Genomic DNA, 26777 nt, shown 5'->3' with positions numbered 1-26777 from the left:
GGCAAGAGAATTGTTTGAGCCCAGGAGTTCAAGGCTATAGTGAACTATGATCATGCCATGCCACTCCTCTCTAGCTTCGGCAACAGAGCAAGACCCCGTCTCAGAAAAATTAATAATGCTACAAAGCTATAGTAACCAAATCATCATGGCATTGGTATAAAAACAGACACATAGACCAATGAAATGTAATAGACAACCTAAATATCAATCCATGAATTTACAGCCAATGCATTTTCCAAAGAGGATCCAAGAACGTATGACAGAGAACAGACAGTTTCTTCAACAAATGGTGTTGGAAAAACTGGATAACCATATGCAGAAGAATAAAACTGGACACACTTCAACATATACAAAAATCAAAATGAATTAAAGACTTAAATTCAAGACATGAGACTATGAACCTCCTATTCAAAAAACATTGGAGAAATGCTCCAGGACATTGGTCTGCATAAAAATTTTTTGTGTAAGACATCAAAAGCATAGGCAACCAGAGCAAAAATACATAGGATCACATTAAGCTAAAACACTTATGCACAGCAAAGGAAACAATCAACAAAGTAATGACCCACAGAATGTGGAAAATATTTACAAACTATCCACCTAACAATGATTGATAACCAGAATGTATAAGGAGATCAAACAACTCAACAGCAAAAAAAAAAAAAAAGATTTAAAAATGGGCAAAACTTTCTAAGAGATATTGCTCAAAAGAAGATATATGAATAGCCAACAGTATATCAAAAATGGTAAACATCACTAATCATCAGAGAAATGCAAATCAAAACCACAATGAGATATCATCTCATTCCAGTTAGAATGGTGTTTTATTAAATGACAAGGAATAGTAGATGCTGGTGAAGATGTAGAGAAAGGGGAATCCTTGTACACTGTTGATGGGAATGCAAGTTAGTATAATCATTATGGAAATCTGTATGGAGGTTCCTCAAGAAACTAAAAATAGAACTACTATATAATCCAGCAAGTCCACTACTGGGTATGTATTTGATAGCAACAGGAGACAGACAAAGTTCTTAGGCAGACAAGGATGGGTCCTTAGTGAAATCTGACCTTCAAGCCAAGGACAACCTGAAGCCTGAAAACTGAGCTGTTAGTTCTGGGTAGAGTCCCCCACCAGAGTGAAAACTTTCTCAATGCCTTTTGGCCAATTGGAATGGTGCTTTTTCCAGGCCTGCCCATGGATCAATCAGCATGCACTCCCCCATTCTGAACCCATAAAAACCCTGGACTCAGTCTCACAGATGGCTACCCACTTTGGGTCCTCTCTTGTGTTTAGAGCTTTTCTGTTACTCAATAAAATTATTCTCTGCCTTGCTCACTCTCCAGTGTCCACCTACCTCATTCCTCTTGGTCACAGGACAAGAACCTGGAACACATCAAATGGTACAAAAAGAGCTGTAACACGCACTCCTGCTCAACGAGCTAGGGGAGTAAAAACACAGCTGGGCACCACACACCCTAGTTTGCCGAGCTGCAGCAGCAGAAACGAATGTGCTGTAACAGGCCCCTGTCCTCCAAGCTGTGGGCAGCGGGGAGAGCTATAACACGCCTTCATTCACCTAGCTTTGGGCTGCAGGGAGAGCTGTGACATGCCCCCATCCACCAAGCTGCGGGCAGTGGAGAGAGCTATAACATGCCCCTGTTTGCGTAGATGTAGGCGTGAAGAAGCAAAGCAGTTAGGCGCCATTCCCTCCTGGCTGGGTTGCCAAACTATTAATACAAAACCCACAACATTTCTTGGGGGCTCAGACCTCAGGACTCCCCGGGCAAAAGCTGTAATGCCCCTTGGGGCTCCGCGGTTGCGGGCATCTCTGAGCTTTTGGACACCACCAGATTCCCCTCATCTAGACTCCGGCAACCAACGTGAAAACCTTCCACGGCACTCCTGGTCCAGCTGTAGACTGATTGCAGAGTTCCTGTTCAGGTGTGGGACGTGTGAGCCAAGTGCAGCCTGCCAAGCCGAGTGAGCAGAGTGAGGCCGGCAGGCCCGAGCCAGTCCCTGGGCAGAGGTCACGGCAGCTGCAGAGATTTCTGGCTGGCGAAGCCGAAACGAAGGAATCCTGTAACATATTCAAAAGAAAGGAAATCAATATATCCGAGAGATACCTGCATTCCCATGTTTATTGCAGCACTATTCACAATACCCAAAATATGGACTCAACGTAAGTATTCTTCAGTGGATAAATGGATAAAGAAAATGGGGTGTGTATATACACAATGGAATATTATTCAGCCATAAGAAAATGAAATCTTGTCATTTCCGCAACATGAACAGACTGGAAATCATATTAAGTGAAATAAGCCAACTACAAAAAGACAAATATCACATGTTCTCGCTCATATTTGGGAGCTAAAAAAGTTGATCTCATAAAGATAGAGAACAGTTTGGTGGTTACTAGAAGCTAGGAAGGGTAGTGGGGAGAAGAGGAAGGAGAGAGGTTGATAATGGGTCAATTTGATAGGAGAAATAAGACCTACTGTTTGATATATCAGTAGGGTGACTAGTTTACAATAATTTGTTGTATATTTTAAAATAGCTAGAAGAGAACAATTTGAATGTTTCTAGCATAAAGACATTTAAGATGATAGATCTTCTAATTACATTGATTTGCTCTTTAAAAATTATATGAATGTGCCGGGCGCGGTGGCTCAAGCCTGTAATCCCAGCACTTTGGGAGGCCGAGACGGGCGGATCACGAGGTCAGGAGATCGAGACCATCCTGGCTAACATGGTGAAACCCCGTCTCTACTAAAAAAAAAATACAAAAAACTAGCCGGGCGAGGTGGCGGGCGCCTGTAGTCCCAGCTACTCGGAAGGCTGAGGCAGGAGAATGGCGTAAACCCGGGAGGCGGAGCTTGCAGTGAGCTGAGATCCGGCCACTGCACTCCAGCCTGGGCGACAGAGCGAGACTCTGTCTCAAAAAAAAAAAAAAAAATTATATGAATGTATTAAATTTTCACTTGTATCCTGAAAAAAGTATATACCTCTTATGCATCAATAAAAAACTAAAAGGTTTGGCAGTAAAGAATGGCTTAACAAAGAATGTGGTAACTATCTGGCCTTTGAAGGCTGGCAGGGCATATCATGATGGTAGGACACAAGAAATGTTTCTATTCTCTCTCTCTCTCTTTCTTTTTTCTATAATCCAATCTCTGTTCTGCAGCCACTATTTTCTTTTCTTTTCTCGTTTCCTTTTTGTTTTTTCTTTTCTTTTTCTTTCTTTCTTTTCTTTCTTTTCTTTTCTTTTTTTTTTTTTTTTTTTTTTTTTTTTTTTGAGACACTCTCCTTCTGTTGCCTGGGCTGGAGTGCAGTGACGTGATTTGGGATCACTGCACCTCTGCCTCCCAGGTTCAAGCAATTCTGCCTCAGTCTCACAAGTAGCTGGGATTACAGGCGCCTGCCACCATGCCTGGCTAATTTTGTATTTTTAATAGAGACAGGGTTTCACCATGTTGGCCAGGCTGATCTCGAACTCCTGATCTCAAGTGATCTGCCTGCCTTGGACTCCCAAAGTGCTGGGATTACAGGTATGAGCCACTGCATTTGAGCAACAGCCACGTATTTTCAAACCTGAGCAGAATCAAATTGCTTTTCTTCTTAAAACCCTCAGACTGCTTTTCATTTCTCCTGGTATGAGGTTGAAAATTCCTTAAAGAAGCCAGGCGCAGTGGCTCATCCCTGTGACCCCAATGCTTTGAGAGGCTGAGGCCTCCTCAGGCAATCAGGAGGATCACATGAGGACAGGAGCTTAAGACCAGCCTGGGCAACATGTAAGACCATGTCTCTACGAATTTTTTTTTTTTAAATTAGCCAAGGAGGGTGGTGCACATCTGTAGTCCCAGCTATTCAAGGGTCTGAGGTGGGGGGATCCCTTGAGCCCAGGAGTTTGAGGCTGCAGTGAGCTATGATCAAGGCATTGCATTCCAGCCTGGGGGACAGACTCTGTCTCTAAAACAAACAAACAAAAAAATTTCTTAAAGAATCTTTTGACCTGGATCCTGCTCCTTTTCTCTGGCCTTATCTCTCATTCCTTAGCTGTACTGAATTTCTCTGTATCCCATAATTATCATGCTAATGCATTCCTGGGCCTTTTCACATATAGCTCTTCTTCCATAGACCGCTCCTTTCTCCTATCACCAAGCTGACTTTTACTTACATTTTAGGGTTTCTTCTTCTAGGAAACCTTTTCTGATAATGTAGTTGCTATTTTGTCCCTTTCATAACATCCTGAACTTCCCCTGGCATAGCACCCGATTTTGTTTTAATTTTTTGTTTCTCTGTTTCACTGTAAGATCCCTAATAACCACATCTAACATTTGTGGAGCCATGTGCCAGAAACTGTTTTATGCGCTTGACATGCATTCTTTCCTTTAATCTTTACAAGAATCCTATGATGCTTTATTGTTCCTTTTCGACAGATAAGAAACAGAGGCAAATGCAGGTTAAGGAACCTCACAGTAAGGGGTAAAACTCATATTTTAACCTGATCTGCCTGATTCTGGAGCCTGCACCATCATTCCATTGTGGTGCTTGCCACATGGTAAGGATTCAACAGACATTTATTGAATGAATGAATTTGGTAAACCTAACCAGGATACAAGAGGAGCACTCAGGATTATTGGAAACAAAGTAGGAAAGTTAGGCCCAGATATCAAGACTCTAGGACCCTGAGAAGTAGTTTAGACTGGAGGTGGCTGGGAATAGGGATTCATTGTTGATAACATTTTTTAAAGAAGATTAGATTAGCAACAGTTTGTACAACTTCTACACAGTCCCTCTATCTCAACTTCAACTTGAAATTGGAACATGTAGAAAAGGGCATAATGAAACATTTATGAAAAAAATTATTTTAATGCATAAACTTTAAAGGCTGAAATTTTGGTTTTTTTTTTTTTAACTGAAGATCATATACTTATAAATAACAAAAAGTGTATATTTTCCAGATAATTTTATGGCCATGACAATTAAGATTTTATATTTTAAAAACAAGAATAGATGTTTTAAAAACGACTTACTTTCCACAGGATATTTAGGGGCAAATCATGTCTTATTGAGAATTTAAGTTACAGGTGCTTATCAAAACTCTTTTAATATACATATATATTTTGGCAGATTTCTCTTTTAAAAATCTTTTCTTCAATCAGGGTTTTAGGGATTGTGTAAAACCCAAAATAAGAAAATCAACTACGTCAATCAGTAACTTGTTTTCTGCTGGTTCCATGTTCACAAGGCAAATATAGTTATACGTCTTAACAACAAGGAGACATTCTGAGAAATGTGATTTTGTCATTATACAAACATAATAGAGTGTACTTACACAAATTTAGGTGGTATAGCCTATAGCTTCAAGGCTACAAATCTGTGCAGCATGTTTCTGTACATGACTGTTGTAGGCAATTGTAACACCATGGTAAGTATTTGTGTGTATCTAAACATATGTAAACATAGAACAGCTACAGTAAAAATACAGTATTATTATCTTATGGGACCACTGTTATATATGAGGTTCATCGTTGACTAAAATGTTACAAGGGGACCTGACTGCAGTACTTTTTGTTGCAAACAAAGTCATCTATTGGCCCAAACAACTTACTGAAAAACTGTATTGTTTATCTCTAGGTGTGAAATTCCACCTTTAACCATGTTTGTTGAGGATGGTCCAGACTTAAAAAACATTGTCCTCCAAGGTGATTTGACTACACTGGGTAAATTCTAGGGATTATTTAAACATAGTCGTGATCAGACTCAGTAATATTGTAGACATCATAATATTTCACTTCTTTTTCCACCTCCCAGCCTGAACCCCCAATTTTTACTCCTATTGCTCTGAAGAGTGATAAATTGCAGCAATATCTCCCTTTTTAAATTCTAGTTGTTCTCACCCCAAAGTGCCTTAATTATTTTAGAGTTGTTAATCCAGGTTCTCTTGTTATTCTATCGTATTTTTTTTCTCATTTCCCTTTTCTGCAGGCATGAACTATGCCACTTATGCACATTGTGACAACTTAGAGACAAGCATGAGTTTTAGTGACCTAGAAGAAACCAGACTAACAGGAAAAGACTTGCCTGCATAGTTGAAAGACTCTCTTTGTTGCCCTGGGCAGCATATATCTAAATCTACACGTTCCTGTTTTTAGAACATGGGAATACAAGGATTGGAAGATATACAAAATCATACCTTACACTGCAGAATGTCTAAGTTTGATCAGAACCTCACATAGAGTTTTTTAATCTGAAATAGTAGAGAGTCATCTATCTTGGAAGTGAAAACAGTAGTCATTTACCTATAATATAAGAAATACAACTTATATTTTCATTTATATGCTATAAAAAGTTTTATGACTGTTTTATTCTCATTCTCTCTTGTTCCCTCTCTTCTTCTCTCCCTCCCCCAATTTTTCTATCTGTAGAGTTTGATAGGTGATACAAGTAAAGAAATAATTTACCATCCTTTCAAGAATATTATATTTAACATATTTCAATATGTCTAATTTTAGTTTGGGGATAATTTTATATATTTTTTATTTTTTTAACGTTTTTTTTGAGACAGAGTCATTCTGTTGCCCAGGCTGGAGTGCAATGGCATGGCCTTGGTTCACGGCAGCCTCCATCCCCTGCCCCCCACCCCCTTCAAGTGATTCTCCTGCCTCAGCCTCCTGAGTAGCTGGGATTACAGGCACACACCACCATGCCCAGCTAACTTTTGTATTTTTAGTAGAAACAGGATTTCACCATGTTGGCCAAGCTGGTCTTGAACTCTGGACCTCAAATGATCCACCCACCTTGGCCTCCCAAAGTGCTGGGATTACAGCTGTGAGCCATTGCACCAGTTCTAGTTTGGGGATAATTTTAGACTATTGACATGCAAAATAATTTAAGCAACCAAAATGTAATATATATTATGATATGATATGATATATATTCAGAAAAAGAAGCCTATAAAGATCCAGTCTACATAAATAACTCTGGAGAGTCCTGTGGAGAGCACTTCAAAGAGATAGCCAGTAATTCCCTATAACAACTAAAATTGAGTTGTGCTACCTCAGTGGGGAAAGACAGACTATGCGTATTAAAACACAATGAACAGAGAAAACAGATAATAGTTTTGAACGTAAGCATCAATCAAAATTCACAAAAGAGGAAGTATTGATTTTAAGCATTGGTTATAAATTAAGCTGCTTCTTTCAAGGACAACTCTATGTAGTATATAGTAGAAAATGAGGTAATAGCGCTTGATTCGTTATTCAGGATGGTTGAAAAATCTGCTATGGAATACTGGAGAGGCAAGCTGACTATATGTAATAATTTTTTTTAATATATGACAAATCTGGTATTTTAAAACAATGAGGAAGATTTTATTTAAAAAATGAATATAAAAAATCAAATGGTTTGTCTACAATTTGAAAAGGTTTATAAGACATTAAAAATCTGAATATTTTAAATTTAAAAAATTAATCGAAAAAGTATTAGCCTCAGTATTGACAGAAACAATATCTATGTCATAAAAGAGTTCATACAAAGTGATTAGCTTAATACTGTCTTAAAAATAACAGACTATTTGATTTATTTAACAAAAAGTTAATAATGAGATTAATAATGTTCAATTTCAATAGTAATTAAAATATAGTTTAAAATAAGATACTTTTATTCCTATTAACATAGCAAATATTTAAGAAAAATAAAATGACTAATGATGAGGTTAAATTGAATTTGTTATATTTCCTGACGTCAGTATAAACTGCTCAAACCATTTGTGAAGTTATTAGGCAGTAAATATAAGTAGTTACACAGAATCCTCTCCCTTTGATTTTATAATATGGGAATTATGTAAATTCTTGTGAAAAATGTCAAAGAAGAAAAAAATGATATGCATTATGATTTCATAGGATGAGGAAGGAAAATTATAAATGGCCAATTATAGAGAATTGCTTAAATAAATTGTGATGCAGAAACTCAATGGAATATTATGCTGCCATTTGTAGGAAATATTTGAGATACATAAAGGACAACAGTGGTGTTTAGCTGGGTGTGATGGCTCATGCCTGTAATATTTAGAATACATGAAGGACAATAGAGGTGTTTGGCTGGGTGTGGTGGCTCATGCCTGTAATCCTAGTGCTTTGGAAGGCTGAGGAGGGCAGATCACTTGAGGCCAGAAGTTCAAGACCAGTCTCACCAACATAGCAAAACCCCGTCTTTACTAAAAATACAAAAATTAGCTGGTTGTGATGGTGCTTGCATGTAGTCCCAGCTACTCAGGAAGCTGAGGCATGAGGGTTGCTTGAATCTGGGAGGAGGAGGTTGCTGCAGTGAGCCAAGATCGTGCCTGTGTACTCCAGCCTAGGTGACAAAGCAAGACTGTCTCAAAAAAAAAAAAGTGAGGTGTTTCTCAATAACTAAGGTTTAAAAAAATTTTATATATATACACTTTTTTCTTTTCTTTTCTTTTCTTTTTTTTTTTTTTTGCAAGTGGGAGGCAGTAAAATCAAAGCATACTGGTGGATTAAGGCAGAAGAGAGAGAATGGCTCCCAAGCACAAAGTATAAAACTGTAACCAGAATGAATTTACCGCCACATTCAATGAAAGAATGTGTCAATTAAGGACAAAGTTGCAAACAATGGAAACAACAACAACAACAAAAAAGGAGTCTTGAAGACAAAACAAGTGTGCTCATCCAGCACTGACTAGGACTTTATCTTGCTTTGAAGTGCTTGAAACTATTATGGAGATAGGCATTCAAATTATATTAGAGACTCCTTTTTTTTGGAGGCCAAATTGCTCAGCCAACCTCATTATTAGACATCCATGTAACTTGTCTAGAGGGAGAATATGTGATAGGTCAAAGCAAACACAGGGAGGTAACCTTGATGGGCATACTTCTCAATGTAAATTTATAAATTGCTGTTTTAGTTTCATTGTTTTTTAGTCTCTTTGAGGCTTGCTAAAATTGATATCCGTGAATTCTATCAATTCTGGGACAGAGAACAAATTGTGTGTCAGCCTGTAAGGATGGAGGGACAGTGAGGAATTTGCCAAGGTAAGTGGCACCTTGTGTATGGCGCCTGGCCTTCCGCAGGTGATACACTTTCTCATTTATAGTCTCTGAATGTCTGTACATTGAGATGTTAATTATGCGTCCATGTGGCAAGGAGAAAAGCATTTTTGGTATAATTTTAGTTAAAAAGCTAAAGCATAACATTTTGTCTATTATGAAAGCAATAATTTAAACTGCATGATATGGGCACAATAATAAGGAAACAAGGGAAAAGAAATAGTGACTGAGTTAGTGATGGGCATGACAATCATATTTCTTTTTCTTTACTGCCATTTTGTTTGTTTACTTCATAAAAATCAGAAGAATAAAGGCAAATTCAGTGTTATATGGATATAAAATTGTATAATGATATTTAATAATATAAATTAATATAAATAATAGCATATTTGTAATAATTAAATGATAAGATAGACATGAAGCAATACTAATTTTGGAAGTATTTCATCTCTAATTGGTCCATGAATCTGTTATGGCTAGTACATGGTAGCTGAGGACACTCATTTAAAATGAAGATGCAGTAGCCACATAACTATGTATCTCATGCCAAAAAGAGTATTTTCTGGATCTGTGGTTTTCCAATTCTTGCACAAGTGAAATCTTATTGAGCATTGACTCATCTTCTAAACATATAGAGACTTCAAATAATCTCTGTTAAGTTACTTTGTAATAAATCAACAAATGCAATGGCCATCTATGTTTTCAGTTTTCTTTCTAACAAGCAGACCAATCTATTGACTTACCATTTTTATGTTTCTTTTTACTAAACTCTTAAAACAACTTAAAAAACCATTTTTTCCCCTTGCATCTCCTAGCAGCCAAATTCAAATTTATAAGAAATAAATTTCTTATGGAGGCGCTTATCATTAAGAGACTTAACACATTATGATTTCCACCTAAACCCTTGGTGGTTAAAGGTTTTTGTAGAATATCATGATATATGATTTAAAAGTTAGAAAGGAATTTTTTGTTGCAGACTACCACTGTGGGACTTGTAGTACAAAAGAAAGTCAAATGTGAGTATTACCCAAATAAAGATTTGAGATTTAAATTTTAACCTTAAGTATTTAAGTAATTTCACTCAAATAGTGATTTAATATAAGCAGAAGCGTTATCACTGCAATTCTCTACACTCCTTTGTGTGTATCATCTTTTCTTTTCATCTCTCTTGTATTTTCACCATACTGAGTCAGTTTAGTTCTAGTCTGCACCTCCCTCTAGAGTATGAAAATAGCAGTCACTTTTCACATTTTGAGGCAGAAATACTCTTCCTCAGAGGAATCTGATTAGTGCCTCCACAGTTCTGCTTTTCAGGGTTCAGCACCAAATTCTATTTTTGCCAGCAGTACTCTTTGATTGTCCTCCTGGCTGGCATGGAAGCTGAAGAAGCCACTGAATCTGAGTCAGGCACTGCTTGATACATTTAAAACAATTTCTCTGGGATAACAGTAAACAACAAAGAATTGTGACCCATGAAGTTAAAATAAACTGAAGTAGTTCTCTAGAAAAGTGAGGAGACAGTAGATTTTACTGTAAATAAGGAATGAATGTTGCTAATTGCATCTATGGGTACATTATATCACCAGTCAGCCTTCAAAACACTTTGAACTCAAATGAGCTGTAACAATTTGGTTAGTCTCTATGCTCCTCATTCATAACATGCAAAAATGTGAATTCAGAATTAGTGAAGATTGTCTGCTTTTTGCTTGTTTCTAGAAGCATTTTATTGTGCAGTGACTTTTACCTCAAAGCTCTAGGATTTATCTGAAGAGATATATATACATGTGTATAGAATAGGCCAACATAAATAGAGATAGACCAAATTTCAAGAGATTAAAGAAGACATGTAGGACAAAACACTCTTAAATACACCAACCTCCAATCTCCATTCTCAAATACATGCGCATCCTTGGTTGTCTTTCCTTTCCCCCTACTTTTTTGGGAATACATGTAAAGAAAACAGAAAGAAAGAAAAATATAAACCTATTGTAAAATACAAATAGATATCAAAGGAGGAGCTGTTTAAAAATACAGAGATTACTACCGATAAAATGCATAATTTTGGATACCAGTGGTTTCACCTACCATGCTGATGAAAAAAAAATGCATTTTGCAGTAAGTTAAGGAAATACATTTGAAGAGCCTTATACAAAAACCATTTCCACTGTCTCTAAACAGTTTTTAAATGATTCATGTTAAAATACTTCACATATGCTCTGACTCATATAGAGTAGTCTTGAGCTAACATTCTTTTATCAGCTGGATGTTAATGCAAAGTTAGATTATATTAACTTTTAAGCATCACATTATATTTTATTTCTTTGTGAGCCTGGAATCCACTAAAATCTGTCAATCTTTGTCACATAATCATTATCCTATAACTTGGAGATTGAATTTTTGAACCTAATAACAGAACTTTGTATTAACGACTGCCAAGTTTTATCTCATTTAGTTCACTTCTTTATTCTAGTCAGTTAAGGCAATCATTTTGAATCTTGATTCTGTCATCGATCATATTATTTACTGCAGGAGTTATAAAACTTTCTCTGTGAAAAGCTAGTAAAGGTTTTAGGTTTTGTGGGCTATGGGTCTTTTTTATGTAGTATTCCTTTTCTTCTAGTAAATAAAACACAAAAAAACTATTTTAGTTGTAAAAACCATTCTTAGCTCAAGGGCCATACAATGACAAGCCTCAGACCAGATCTGGCCCACAGGTTGTAATTTGCCAACCTCTGGTGAACTGTATTAGTTATCTGTTGCTGTGTAACAAATAGCCCTACCATTTAGTGGCTTAAAATACAAAATATTTTATCTAACATGTGGGTCTGGAATCCAGGGCATTGATTTGTCTGGTACCTTTGCCTTGAGTTCTTTCCCAAGATATAATAAAGCAGTTGGCTTGGGCTGCAGTCTCATCAGAAGACTTGACTGAAATACAATCTGCTTCTGAGTTTCTCATGTGGTTATTGGCAGGATTCAGTCCCTAATGGACTATTGGCCAGAGGTCCCCCTTGGTTCCTCGACAGGTGGGCAGTTCACAACTTAGTAACTAGGTTATATCACAGTTGGTCAACAAGAGGAAGAAGAAAGAATTTGCAAGATGGAAGCCACAGGCTTTTTGTAACCTAATTTCAGAAGTGACACCCATCACTCGTGCTGTATTATATTGATTAGAAGTGAGTTCCTAGGTGCAGTTCACATACAAGGGGAGGGGATTTCACAAAAGTGTGAATACTGGAATGGCAGGAATGACTGGAGCCATCTTAAAGGCTGCCTACAAAACCTATCCACCCAAAATATTCTACAACTTAGAATAAACAAGTTTTCAATTTATCCAAGTTTTTGATAAAAACATCCAAGAAGGGGTGTTCATGATGGACTTTTGTGGCATGCTTTCTTCCCCCCAAGACTGATTCCAGCCCATTAATACTATGAATAGTGCTGATTGCCTAACTGCAAATTCTCAGTGGTGGTATCATAAACATTTTATCGTCATATCCTTGAAAATCTCAAGAGACATTTTTGTCAAACACATTTTAACAATCATGCTGTTTCTGCTTCACTGGACAGGTGAAATTAAGTTAAACTGAGTCTCAAGGACTGTCTTGAAGATAAAATAAGTCATAGCACTACTATAGCTCAAATAATGTCATAAATAGAAAGAACCAGTTTCATCTGCCTTGTCTCCATGACAGGAAGTTTTAAGGCTGGTTGCATCCTATATGAGCCTCAATTTTTTTGACCAACTGGTAAAGCTGCCTTTTCCTCCACTTCCATATATACTTTTATAGAAGATGTATATTTTCTTATAGAATAGCAAAGAGATCAAATCAGGGATGAACTGGACTTTACAAATATTGTAACAGTAAATCATAATCATAATTTGATTCAAGGATCTTTCAAAATTAGAGAATGCCAGTTATTGAAAGCTGCTATCTAGATACCGACAATATACCAATATACCATTACAATGTTTCTACTGCTTCAAAACGGTCTAACCCAAACTGCCAACAAAAGTACTGTCATTTTAAATACTGTATCACTCAAACTGCAATCCTACTAACAACCCACATGTTTTGCAACTCCCCCTTGGGCAATATAATTATTATTACCCATTGGGTGTATAACATGAGTAACATGCTGAGCTAAACAACTTTATTAGGATCTTCTCATTAATTCTCCTTAACAACTCTGGCAGGTAGTTACTATTATTATGTGCATTTTACAGAGATTAAGCAACTTGCCTGTGGTCATCCAGCTAGTAAATGATGAAGGAAACGTTTGAAACCTAGTAGCCTAAATTGAGCCCTTTCTTTTAAAGCAGAGACACAAATGTAATATTTGTTTATTTAAAAACTGGTAAGGAAACTTTTCCTAGGAAACATGGTTGAATGATTCACTTAAGTATAGTTAATTTTTTTCCAGTTTGAAGCCACTAGATGGCAATATTTTCAAAAGTTTTTTTTTCTTCTTAAGTTGAAAAAGTAACTACAGTATTAGTGACTGGTTTTCTGTGAAAAAATTATTTATCTTTGATTTGCCAAATTATAACTGTTTTTTGTAGTAAAGTTTTTCAGTGATACAATAATGTAATGTGACCATAGCAGTTTGAAGTGGGACAAAAATTGGAGTGTTTTGTGCTATTTTGTTTACTTTTTGTTTTACTTTAGTTTGAGGTTGAAGAGAAGTTCCTAGAAACTTAAAATTTCTTCCTGGAGTCTTCCCTCATGCTACAACACTGCCATCAAGTCCTTGTTGTTTAATATCAAACATGACAAACACTTACTTTTCAGAAAAACATTGTGCTATAACAAACTTTAGTGACTTTAAAAATATAATTTGCATTGCCTGGAATGTACCACTCCTCTTTTACATCATACATTCTTGTATATCTTTTAAATCCTAACTTACATATGTATCTTTTTCCTCTGTGATGTCCCTTCCACAAGCACAGGCAGACTCTTCTAACAGCACCACCTCAGTCCCATACCATTTGAGGCTTTGATACATTATACATGTCCTAATGATATACTTACGTGTTTATCCTCCCACTCCTTTGGGAGCACCTCAAAGGCAGTCTTTTAAAAATTGATATATGGGGCCAGGCGCGGTGGCTCACGCCTCTAATCTCAGCACATTGGGAGGCCAAGGCGGGCAGATGACAACGTCAAGAGATGGAGACCACCCTGGCTAACATGGTGAAACCCCATCTCTACTGAAAAAAATACAAAAAAATTAGCTGAGCGTTGTGGCGGTCACCTGTAGTCCCAGCTACACATGAGGCTGACGCAGGAGAATGGCGTGGACCCGGGAGGCGGAGCTTGCAGTGAGCTGAGATCGCGCCACTGCACTGCAGTCTGGGCAACAGAGCGAGACTCCCTCTCAAAAAAAAAAAAAAATCATATATATAAAAAACTGTATTTCTCAATACCTAAATTAAAAAATCATATTAGCATATCACAACCTATTTATCTAATCCTCTACCAATGACATTTGATTTCTTTTCATGTTTGTTATTACATACAATGCTCAAAAAAGTCTTTGTTTTTGTCTCGCATTTGTGTAAGAATTGCATTAGAAATTCTAGAGATCGAATTTATGTATAATAGGGTACATATGGGACACACAATTTTAATCGCACCTCACATTTGTAATTCATTTTGGCTGCTCATCAACTAATATGCCTATGTTTTGGGAACTTTCCATTTTATGAGTATGGTGGGAGACTGACCCTGTTTTCCACTATAAACACTGAAAGTGCCAAATACTTGCTTCCTGAGCTTCCTTTGCACCTAGGATGTGGGCACATGGTCTTGTTTCTGTACTTGAAATTGAGAGCCAGTGCATCGGAAGAAAGGACTCTGCACAGCGTGTTGATGGTTGCAGCAGGACTGAACTTTGTATCAGTAATGGAAGCTATGCTATTGGTGGCATTTAGTACACAGAGCCAGTTCTCTGTGCAGTGCAGGTTGCAACCACTTTTGTTTGCTGAAGGCCACAGTGGGGTTCTCTTTAGATCATTTCTATGGTGTGATTTTGAGCATTGTTTTTGGTGCAAAGCCCTGTCCCGAACTGTCTAGGCTTCCTAATGATTCTATGAACTACCCCCAAATCCTTATAATAATGTCCTATTCTGCCTTCATCAGTTGAACTTGGTTATTTTTTGTTTCTAGCTAAAAATCCTCACTGTTATAAACTGGTATCAGAAATGGACTGGAGGTGTTGTTTCTAAAGAAGCTGAACAACTAAATAAAGAAAAGAATGACATTCTCAAAATTCTAGGGCATAGATTGAAAACCAACTAAAAGAATATCTCCTTTCTTGCAGCCACAGGGTTGAGATAGTCAAATTTTAATTATGTAGGTTTCCCAATTCCAAACTCAGCTGAATTCACAGTCTTGTGTAGTATGTGAAAGTCAGAGTTTGATAACGAAAGAGTAGTGTCCCCCCAGACTAAAATGGGGTACATGAAAGGATTTAATTTTATTGACTCAGAGAATACTGACTCCTCTTCATAGAGACTCCCTTGCTTCCAGAAGCACTTACTTTCATTTGACTCATGAGTTTGTTCTTACCTTGCTTTACAACCCTGTCACAACTTTACCTAAGGAGGTCATATTGCAGGAGGAAGTCAGTCCTGTTCTTGCTCTACTGTTAATAGTTATTATGTCTAGACCAATAATGAAAACTAGATCCTCAACTTGAGCTTGTATTAAGGGAGTGATATTATAGCATAACCCCCAGGATGACAAAACTTATACTTTAAAATAGTTTAAGAAAAATATTATTTTAGTTCAGTGATGAAAAGAAGATTTGGTTAATGTATAGACATAAATAAGGGAAGAATGTATTTTAAGAAGTAACTGAAGTTACCAATATGGGTAACCTTGTCAGAAATTAGGCTTTTAATATCCTAGTTTAAACATATGGGAGTAGTTTTAATTGTTTTCTTGTTTGGTTGACTAAAATCTAGACTATACCTCATATGAACAGAAATGGACCTACTATAGAGAAGAAAGATATTGATACAAGAATTAAAACACTTGGGTAGAAATCTTGAGGTAGAAATATTAGAGTAATTTGTTGTTTGCATACTGCTCTCCTGACTCCTAATAAAATCCCTCAAGAGGGTTTTAGAGATAACCTCTTCGCCAAATCTGTTAGAAATACATTAGACAGTAGGCTGGGTGCAGTGGTTCACTTCTGTAACCCCAGCACTTTGGGAGACCAAAGCAGCAGGATCACTTGAGGCCAATAGCTTGAGGTCAGTTTGGGCAATATAGTAAGACCTTGTTTCTATTTTAAAAAACAAACAAACAAACAATTTGGGAGTCTTTCTGAGCCACCTGTGGCTCAGGTGGCTGCCCAATAAGCAACAACAAGAAATACATTACATGGGCATTGTGGCTCATACCTATAATCCCAGCACTTTGGGAGGCCGAAGCAGGAGGATTGCTTGAGGCCAGGAGTTTGAGACCAGACTAGGAAACATAGCAAGACTCCCATCTCTATGAAAAATATAAAATTAGCTGGGCATGGTGGCTTGTGCCTGTGGTCTCAGCTACTCGAGAAGCTGAGGCAGGAGGATCACTTGACCCCAAGAGGTTGAGGTTGCAGTGAGGCGTGATTGTGACATTGCCTTCCAGCTTAGGCAATAGAACAAGACACTGTCTCAAAAAAATAAAAAATAAATAAGAAAACAAATGAATTAGGAATACCTCTTGAGGGCACCCTTAATTTCAGTGAGAATGTGAAGATCTTAGGTTGATAGAAATTAGAGTAGTTACTCACTACGGCAAATTGGCATGATTACCATAATTATAGACAGTAAATTCGTGACCATTAGTCCAGATAACTACTTGATCTTTGATCTGAGCTGATCATGATGAACCACATGTTATCAATTAAAGTACCAAGTTAGTCATGCCCAGTAGCAGTCCACTATCAAAAGGAAGTAGTATATGTGGAACTGAGCCGGTGAATATCTAGAGGCACAAAAAGGATACATGTGTATGTGATTCATATTCTGAGTGTGCTACTTCTGCCGCATTGTCATTTTTCTCTCAACTTCATTTATGACCTCATGGCAAGTTATCTATGACCTAAATCTCTGACCTTGGTTAACAGATGAATCCACATAATTTGCTGGCACTAGGTGAAAGTAGACTACCACCTCCCTACAAACCTAATCAGGGTTAGCTCTTAAGAACCATGAAAAATGAATTCCTCTTGACAGATAGAATTTTGAGTATCCCAGTTAATTTTCCAGTTATCATGAAAACCATAGCCTGAGTCAAGAATCTGTGCTCATTTATGGTCACTAGCTAATGGAACTAGAAGGAGGAAGATTAGAGTCTTAGAAACAAGGAGTTTGAAAAGTAAAATACAAGGATAGATGTCTTCCTATGAATCCAGAATATGAGAATATTGTCCCAAATGAAAGTGCATCAAAAAGTCTTTACCGTGGAGGAAGCTTTTAGTAATCAAAGAGGCTGGCAGTTAGCCTCTATCTATGACCACACCATTGCTTTCTTAATAGGCTCATTAAAAAATATCAATCTTGCAGGGATGGAGGCCATGCATGGACTCAGCAACATCAATTTTTACTCCTGAAGGCCTACCAACAGCAGGAACTTATCTTCAATCTTTCATGTGACATCTCCATTAGTTTTCTATTGCTGCATAAATATTATCACAAAATTAGCCATTGGTAACAAAACACATTTATTACTTCACAGTTTCTACGTGTCACAAGTCTGGACATGGCTTAGCTAAGTTCTTTGCACAGGTTCTTGGAAGGCTGTAATCAAGGTGCTGGCCATACTCCATTCTTGTCTGGAGGCTTCATTAGGGGAGAGTCCAATTCTAAGTTAAATTCATAGTTTTTGGCTGTATGATTGAAGGCCCTGACTTTTTGCTAGCTTTTGTCTGGAGGCTTCCCACAGCTCCTTGACATATGGTCTTTTAGAACATGACCACTTACTTCATCAAACCCACAAGCCAAGCTGGCTTTATGGGCACACATCCTATGCTGTCACATATTCCTGTGCTTAGAAGGACCCATACTTGGTTTAAGGCTCCTTTGTAGTTGTTTTGAAATTCTTAGTAATTTTTGAAAAAGGAGCCCCAGGTTTTGCTTTTGCAGTGGGTCCCACAAATTACATAGCTAGTCCAATCTGCAAGGAGAGTTTCTAGCTCCAGTCTGCTAAGATGGAGACTTTGGTAACAATCTAATCACAAGAATTACATCCATCATCTTTGCCATATAATGTAATCAAACGTAATCATAAGAGTGACATCACCTTTCCTACTGTCTACTGGTTAGAGGCAAGTCACAGGTCCCTACCATACTCAAGGGAAGGGGATTATAGGAAGATATAAATACCAGGAGGTGAGAATTGCAAGCGCCACTCCTAGGTCTTTCTGCAACAGTACCATAAACTGGACTAGGACAAGTAGAGAGCAGGTGCCTAGAAAGGATTTCAGTTGGATTTCTCTGCCTGCCATGCTTCTGTTTGCAGCACTATTTCTTGAAATTTTTGAGTATCTTATTCACAGTCATTGTATCCCACACAGCATTGCCTCCAAGGAATTATTTTACAGTTTACAATTGTTCCCTTACACCTGCTTTATAGATTGTCGAAATGTTGTACTGAAGACTAGCACCTATAGTGCCAGGCAGGAAAGCAATATCTTGGGAGGTCAGGATATTGTCTTGCATAATGCATTATATGCTCTGAACTGGTAATAAGTACATGGGCTGTTTTTCTCATAAACAGAATGTGTAGATTTGGGAAGCAATGACTATAAATGGTGGCTCATAAAATTACACCAAATGCCTACTTACACATTTTTTGCATTGTGTCTTCAGAACACGAGTTTTTACTGGTTCAGAGATCTTAATGTCTAAGAGATATTACTTAATATCTAAAAGAGATTTCCTGTAACCATCAGGAGGCACAAGCAAAGTTCAACTGTATTGACAGTGGCCGCTGCCAACTGACTATTTTGAACAATTGATGCCACTGGACAAACCAGACCAAAAGGGAATTCAGGTGTTGGCAGTGGTGATTGATTCTATTCATGAAGAGCAATAGGCTTATTGCTACACAGTGAGAGCAAGGAAAAATATGGATAAAATCCTTCATTATTTATAGTATTTATAATTCTTATTTATTTTTCTTTTCAGATTTTATTGTCTGAGAGCACTAGTACATTACTGAAAAGCAGTGTCTATAATGGACATCATCTATGACTCTACAGACAATATTTCTAGCATTTTATCATTACATAAGATGTTTGTGGAAGGTTTAAAAAGATGACTGTTAGTTAAGCCCATTTCTTCTTTTTTCTTTTTTTTAAAAAAAGAAAAAAACTTCAATTTTTGTCTCAGGATCTATAAGCCCATTTTCTTCTATTCTTGGTACTCTTAAAAAAACTCATGAATGTATGTTGCATTTTTTCTAATGCATTTTTCATTAACTAAAATAATTATTTACTCCTTTAATTTATAAATGTGGTGAATCACATCAATTGATTTTCTGTGTTTCAGACATTTTGGAGTTTCTGAAATAAAACCTGCTTGATCCCCTCTATGTTCATCTCCTGTGCTGGATTTGATTCATTAATATTTTATTTAGGTTATTAAATCTGTATCTATAAATGACATTCACACAGCATTTTTCATTCTTGTATTATCCTTAGTTTCAATTTCAAAGTAAATTGGGTAGTATGTTAGTCAGGGTTCAGTTTAAGATAACAGATTCCATCCTGGAAAAAAAAAGGATTTATCCTGTAAGGTGCTAAATGGATTACTTACAGACATGTTTTGAGAACTGAAGAAAGAGACTTATTTGCATTTCCAGGAACTATGACTAAATCCATATAGCAGAACTGAGCCCCCAGGGAAGATACTGCCAGTGTTATAATCAAGAATTTGAAACATTGTGAAGCTGCCATCTCTTCCACGATCAGGAAGCCACTGAATCAGGAACTTATGCTGTCTCCAAATCAGGATACAGAAGCTGCTATAGTTGGCATTTCCAGAATCACATCACCTCTGCTAATCAGGAAGGTATCTGCAGTCAGGACACCGATGCCCAGCTGTGTCACCAGCCCCTGCAGCAAAATGGATGCCCTGCATCCTAAACCTCTTCCCATTTGATTCACTTCCAAATTAGTTTCAAATGGGTAAAGTTTGATAGCAGAGCTCAAATCACATCTGGTATCTGAGCTAAAGAGATTCTGGGAAATACAATGTTTTATATGGCTTCTGCCTGCTTTGTGGAGCTGGAATAGATGTTGTATGAGCCAATTAGCATTGATGTCCGTAGGTGTCTCTCTCCTTTCTCTCTCTTTCTTTTCTTTCTTTCTTTCTTTCCCTCTTTTCCTTCCTTTCTTTCTTTTTCTTTCCTTGCTTGTCTTTCTTTCTTTCTTTTTCTTTCTCTCTCCTTTGTTTTCTCTTTTCTTTCTTTTTCTTTCTTTCTTCCTTTCTTTCTTTCTTTTTTTCTTTCTTTCTTTCTCTTTCTTTCCTTCCTTCCTTCTCTTTTCTTTCTCATTTACCACTTTATGATAAGGGATTATTGCAAAGGATGCAGATAAAGAGACCGGTAGGGCGAGGTATGCAGGAAGGGATCTGGAGCTTCCATGCTTTCCCTGGGTGCACCACCCTACAGGAACTTCCACATGTTCAGCTATCTGGAAGCTCTCTGAGCTCTGTCCTCTTGGGTGTTTATGGAAACTTCATGACATCAGCATTTTTTTTCCGCAGGGTATAGCGTGGGACCCTCTCATGAGAGGAACATTAGAGTGAAAGGAGGGCAGGAGAAGGTCAGAGGCCTGCCCTGAGGCCTAACGTACTCCACATTGTAACGAAAGACTGTAACAAGGGCTATGTGAGTTACGAGCCAGGATGAACCATGGACAAAAATCAACATATATCATAACACCACAGCCACCCCCAGGATTTTGACTAGAGAACCTTTATATCTATCTATTATCTATCTATCTATTATCATCTACAAACACAATGATTAATCCAGTCCATCATATTGTATGAATGTCCCCCAAGTCGAGGCCATTTAGGTTTGCAAATTTCCTCTCAATCTTGTCAGGTTTCCAAAGCAGGAGTGACCTTCATAAAGATACAGCTTCACCCTTTCAGGCATCTGGGATAATTGATCTAAGAGACTCTTGAATTGTTAATGTAATATTGAATTTTCCTCAATAACCCATATATTTATTTCTTTACTATATGCTACAATTTCTCCTTCTCTCCATTAATACCCATACTTTTTTACCTTTGGAAAGGACATTGGAATCACCACTGTGCTGGGGTCTATAGTGCAGGTAGCAATACAAAGTATAGCAAGCAGCTCCTCCTCACAGTTCACGCGCATTCAGACAGGGTAATGTTACCTAAGTGCAGAATGAGTGAGATATTTTTACCAGGCAATATAGGTTCATTCACTGTTAGTCCAAGTTTTGGCAGATGGGGTGAAGGCACAACTCACCCACATCCTGCCCTTAGGAATTTTGACCCACATGGTGCCCTTAGGAAGGTTTAAAAACATAGTTACAGTTTTTTGCTCAGAAATTATCCCTGCTGTTCCAGCACTTGCAGTCACAGTGGGGTCCTAGTGAGAGGTGAAGCCGGCTGGGCTTCTGGGTGGGGTGGGGACTTGAAGAGCTTTTCTGTCTAGCTAAAGGATCATAAATGCACCAATCAACGCTCTGTGTCTAGCTAAAAGTTTGTAAATGCACCAATCAGCATGCTGTAAAAACGGACCAATCAGTACTCTGTAAAATGGACCAATCAGCGCTCTGTAAAATAGATCAATGGCAGGATGTGGGTGGGGCCAAATAAGGGAATAAAAGCTGGCCACCAGTGCCAGCAGGGGCAACCTACTGTAGTCCCCCTCCCACTCTGTGGAAGTTTTGTTCTTTCTCTGTTCACAATAAATCTTGCTCCTCACTCTTTGGGTCCACACTCACTACCTTTATGAGCTATAACACTCACTGGGAAGGTCTGCGGCTTCACTGGACACCAGGAACCCACTGGGAGGAACAAACAACTCCCGACCTGCCACCTTTAAGAGCTGTTAACACTCCCAGTGAAGGTCTGCAGCTTCACTCCTTAAGTCAGGCGAGACCACGAACTCATCAGAGGGAAGCAACTCCAGACACATGTGAACATTTAAAAGAACAAACTCTGGACACACCATCTTTAAGAACTGTAACACTCCCTGAGAGAGTCCGTGGTTTCATTCTTGAAGTCAGTGAGACCAAGAACCCACTGGAAGGACCACTCTATCAGGTAGGGGAGAAAAAATATATATATTTTTTTTCCTGAGGTGATATGGGGAAGAAAGAAAAAATTATAGTCATTATATCAGTGTATGCCTCCCTTGGCAAGAACTGCATAGTCATACTAGCATGCTCCCCAGCCCTTCTTCCCCAGATCACCAAAAAAGCAGAAAAAATCTAGCAGGCACATTGTAGTCCAACTGAGTATGAGTGTGAGCAGACACTTGAAGGTGTGTAAGTCAGCTCTTCATGCTTTTATTTCCCCCTGATTTAGACAACCAATGTTTCCATTGTCTGCTCTACTTCTCTATCAAACTATTACTCTAAGGAGGATCTGTGCCTATTGTTGGACATTATAGGCTATACAATGTATTCCTTGGTCTTCAAAAATGATGGCTAGCCATCCATATCCATGCAATATATTCTGTTTTTTTTTTTTTTTTTTTAATGGCACTTGGAGCATTTTCGTCTTCCAAGATACGCAAAGCCCACTCCATAGCCAGTGTCTATTCCTGTCAAGACTCATTTGTAGTCCCCTAGGGCTACTAGCATCTGTCTCACTATCCAGCTATGTTCAGGGCCTTCCCACCAGAGAATCTGTCCCATAGTCATCAGCAGTCTTTGTCTCTCTTGCTGAGAAACATAACAGTTCTTGCTGGCATTTTGTGCCTGAGAAGGTGTAAAAGAAACATGTCTACATTCAGCCCATCTCTGCTCTGTGAAATACCTCCATATCCGCTCATTTCAAGGACCCAGGTGGCCACTTCAAGGGAGTACATGGGTATATCTGCTTGTCGATTCCAGTCACTTTCTGAACCTGGAAGGGAGTTCTTCAGATGAGCATTGACTTGTTCTTCTTTAATGCACCCCTGAAATTCTCCATAGGACCGTGCTCCATATGTGCATCCATTTAATAGGCCAGATTTCCATGGCCCTCTTGCCTGAGTGTACGGCCAGACCATGGGTCACTGCCCATAGGTCAGTAAACACCCAAACTCAGGGGCTTTTACCATTGATCAATTCTTCCATCACTGTTAGAAAAACAGCATGCAATTCAGCCCACTGAGCAGACCTGTTTTTACCTTCTTGATCAAAGTAGCTGCCTTCCAAATAGGTGGTGTCCATTTACCCTGGAATTGCATCCACAAATCAAGTGGCTGTTGGTTAGTCAATTGAGAGCAGTTTATCAGGCACTGTAGAATCCAGCAGTTTCTCACACAGTTCCAGAGTCAGTCTTAGGGGAAAGGAAACACCCCGCTCAAGAGCATTCCCTCCTTAGATTTCCTGGATAGCATGATGCTCTATAAACTATGTCCCTTTTATTATGGAACTTTTCTGGGCACTGCCATCCCCATTAGACTATTTCTCTGACACCACCCAAGACAACATGGGTATTTCCGGTGTCACAGGGGTAGCCTCAGCTAACATTTCATAGCAAGCCCTCTCAAGTGGAAATTCTCTAGTCCAAAGTCCCAGTAGATTTTGCTGGGAGGTGCTCAGAGGCTTTTGCCATAAGGCCTAGGGAATGCTTCCCAGAGGGTTATCAAGTGGAGAATTTATCCCTACTGGCACTCTAGCTTCTACTCTGTACTGCACAGACTTTGAAAATTTTGCTGGTTCTCATTTAGCATGTCCAATTAATACTGCTTGAAGGGCAGATTTACATGCCATCTGTTTTACAGTACCAGTTAGGGAAACATCTAATCAGATACAATGTTCAAATATACTAACTTTCAGGAGCCCATCAACTTTTACATTTTTAATATTCTAGTTTCAGTAACTTCTCTACTCTCAGACTATTTTACCCTCTGGTGTGCAAAAAGCTTTGTGCAAAAATCCCCAGCCAAGGATTAAGCCAAAGGACCCTGGCCCTTTTGTCAATCTTTATCTTGATTAGTCTGCCCAATAATTGCCACAGGCAATTTCACATCAGATTTTTCATTGTAACCTCTGCCTTCTAGCTTTTTTAATTTCTCCAAATTGGTTTGGGGCCTTTTAATGTTGGGGGGCCAGAAGGGGTTCCCTTGGGAACCTTTGATAGTGTTGTATTAAGACCTTTCTTATAACCCCATCAATTTCCATCTTACTCATTCAATTTCTTAATAACCATCTAAAGATTTCCACCCCGCTGGGATGAGTCCCATGACTCTCCCCTTTCTTTATCTTCTTGGTTTCACCCCATCAATGTTTTCTTTATTCACCTTATTTCTAAATAACCTTTTAAAAATTTCCATCTTCCTGGGATGAGTCCTTTGACTCTCCCTTTTTCCTTTCACGATTCTCTTATTAGTTAACCTATTTTTTTTTTTTTTTTTTTTTTTTTTTTGAGACAGTCTCATTCTGTCACCCAGGCTGGAGTGTAGTGGTGTGATCTCAGCTCACTGCAACCTCCGTCTCCCAAGTTCAAGGGATTCTTGTGCCTCAGCATCCTGAATAGCTGGGATTACAGGCATGTGCCACCATGGTTGGCTAATTTTTTGTGTGTGTGTGTTTTTTTGGTAGAGACAGGGTTTTGCCATGTTGTCTAGGCTAGTCTAGAACTCCTGGCCTCAAGTGATCCACCTGTCTCGCCTCCCAAAGTGCTGAGATTATAGGTGTGAGCCACTGTGCCTGGTCTAACTAACCTAATGTTTTTATTAGCATCTGTAAGACCCATGAGGGGAAGCTGAGACAGAAAATTTGCTAAGCCTTCTAGAAATGTTGTTTGATTTACATGCCTTCTGTTTTATAGTACCAGGTAGGGGAAACATTCCCCAATCAGATACAATGTTCATTCCCATAATAAAACCAGGTAATGATTTTAAGGGGCCCTCTTCTGCAGGAGTAATGTCATGTGGGATGCCCAGGTGGAAGGGGCCCCTTTAACCGCAACATTTACCATAACCTGCGTAATGGGCATATTCAGTGGTTAAATATCCCTACCATCATAAAGCCGGTCCCACATGGATAACATACAAAGCATATCAACTGCCTAATCTGGGGTGCTCCACTTGGCATTTATAGGTGGAGTTGGACAGTTCCCCTTTTCAAGGTAAACAGACCTTACAGTGGATTTTATCCAGTCCACCAGCCTGGCTATTCGCTGAGGAATTACCTCCTGTGTACCTGAATTGTATACACCCATCTGCGATTGTTCAATGGTGAGTTGTGGGTCCTACAACCCAAACATGCTGTTCCACTCTGCAGCATTTAAAATCAAAGCTACTGCCCCTAAATTTGATACTCTCATAGTCCATTTGAGTAGAAGTTTCTCAGGAAGTTGATATCAATCTACAAAATGGAACAATTCCTTCACATTATATCCTCTGGTTTCAACTGTTACCTGGTTTTGCCCTCCTTTCACATTGATTATGTTATTAGTAATCGTAGGTTTCAGGGATACTTTCTGTTGTCACTGCACAATTTTCTCTTTTGTGGATGACTTTGAGCCTAGTGGCCTGTGCTCGGAGAGACCTACATCTGAGCTTGATCCAGCCTGGAGTCCTGAACCAGCACCTTCTGTTACTTTCATTATAGCCAGGATAGATAACAATAACCAAGGGATTGAATATTTTGCTTTATTTCTTATTAGTTTGCATTTTCTTATGCATCCACTGAACCAGTTTCTGGGGAGTTGAATCCATCTCCAAATTCCACTGGTAATGTTCACCTTTAGTAACTGATCTCAAAACAGCTACTAGCTTCATACGACAGGTGACCACATGGCCACTCAGGAATCAAAAGTTCCTCACCCCCCACCCTTTTATCCTTTCTCTTCCCAAACCACATGTTTCCATGAGTCAAAGACAATTAGAGCAAATTCCATTTTACTGACACCAATATGTGTAGGGAATACTCTCCTCAAACTGCGATTTTCCTCTACTCTCACACCACAGCAATCGCCAACACAGGAGACTTCTGTGACCAAATGCATGGGGGTTTCCTACATATCAAGCAGTGGACACCAGCTGGGTGTCCTCTAATTCAGCTCCGACACTCTTTACCCAGAAATAATGTCAGATCCCACAGGTTGAGGCCTCAGTCTCCAAGACTGCCTCCTACTCACCAGTCCCAAGTCCTGGCCTATGGAACTTCTGACAGACCGGCTTCAGGTTGGGGTTCCTATGACTCCCTCATTGGGTTTGATTAATTTGCTGAAGTAGCTCACAGAACTCAGGAAAACACTATGTTTACTAGTTTATTATAAAGGATATTGATGATGAAAGGTGTAGGGCGAGGTATGGTGGAAGGAAGGTATGAGTCACCCTCCAGGCACCTCCATGTGTTCAGCTATCTAGGAGCTCACTCATCTTTCTATTACCAGAAACAAATTGTATAAGATAGAAATTATCTAATTCTTGATGGTTTTGTGAAGTATACCTATACATTTTTGTCTGGGAGAATCTGTAAAATCTGCCAGT

The sequence above is a fragment of the Macaca fascicularis genome, chromosome 5 (assembly GCF_037993035.2).
Source record: "Macaca fascicularis isolate 582-1 chromosome 5, T2T-MFA8v1.1".
NCBI lineage: Eukaryota > Metazoa > Chordata > Mammalia > Primates > Cercopithecidae > Macaca > Macaca fascicularis.
The sequence above is the reverse complement of the archived record's forward strand: the minus strand, read 5'-3'. Positions refer to the sequence as shown.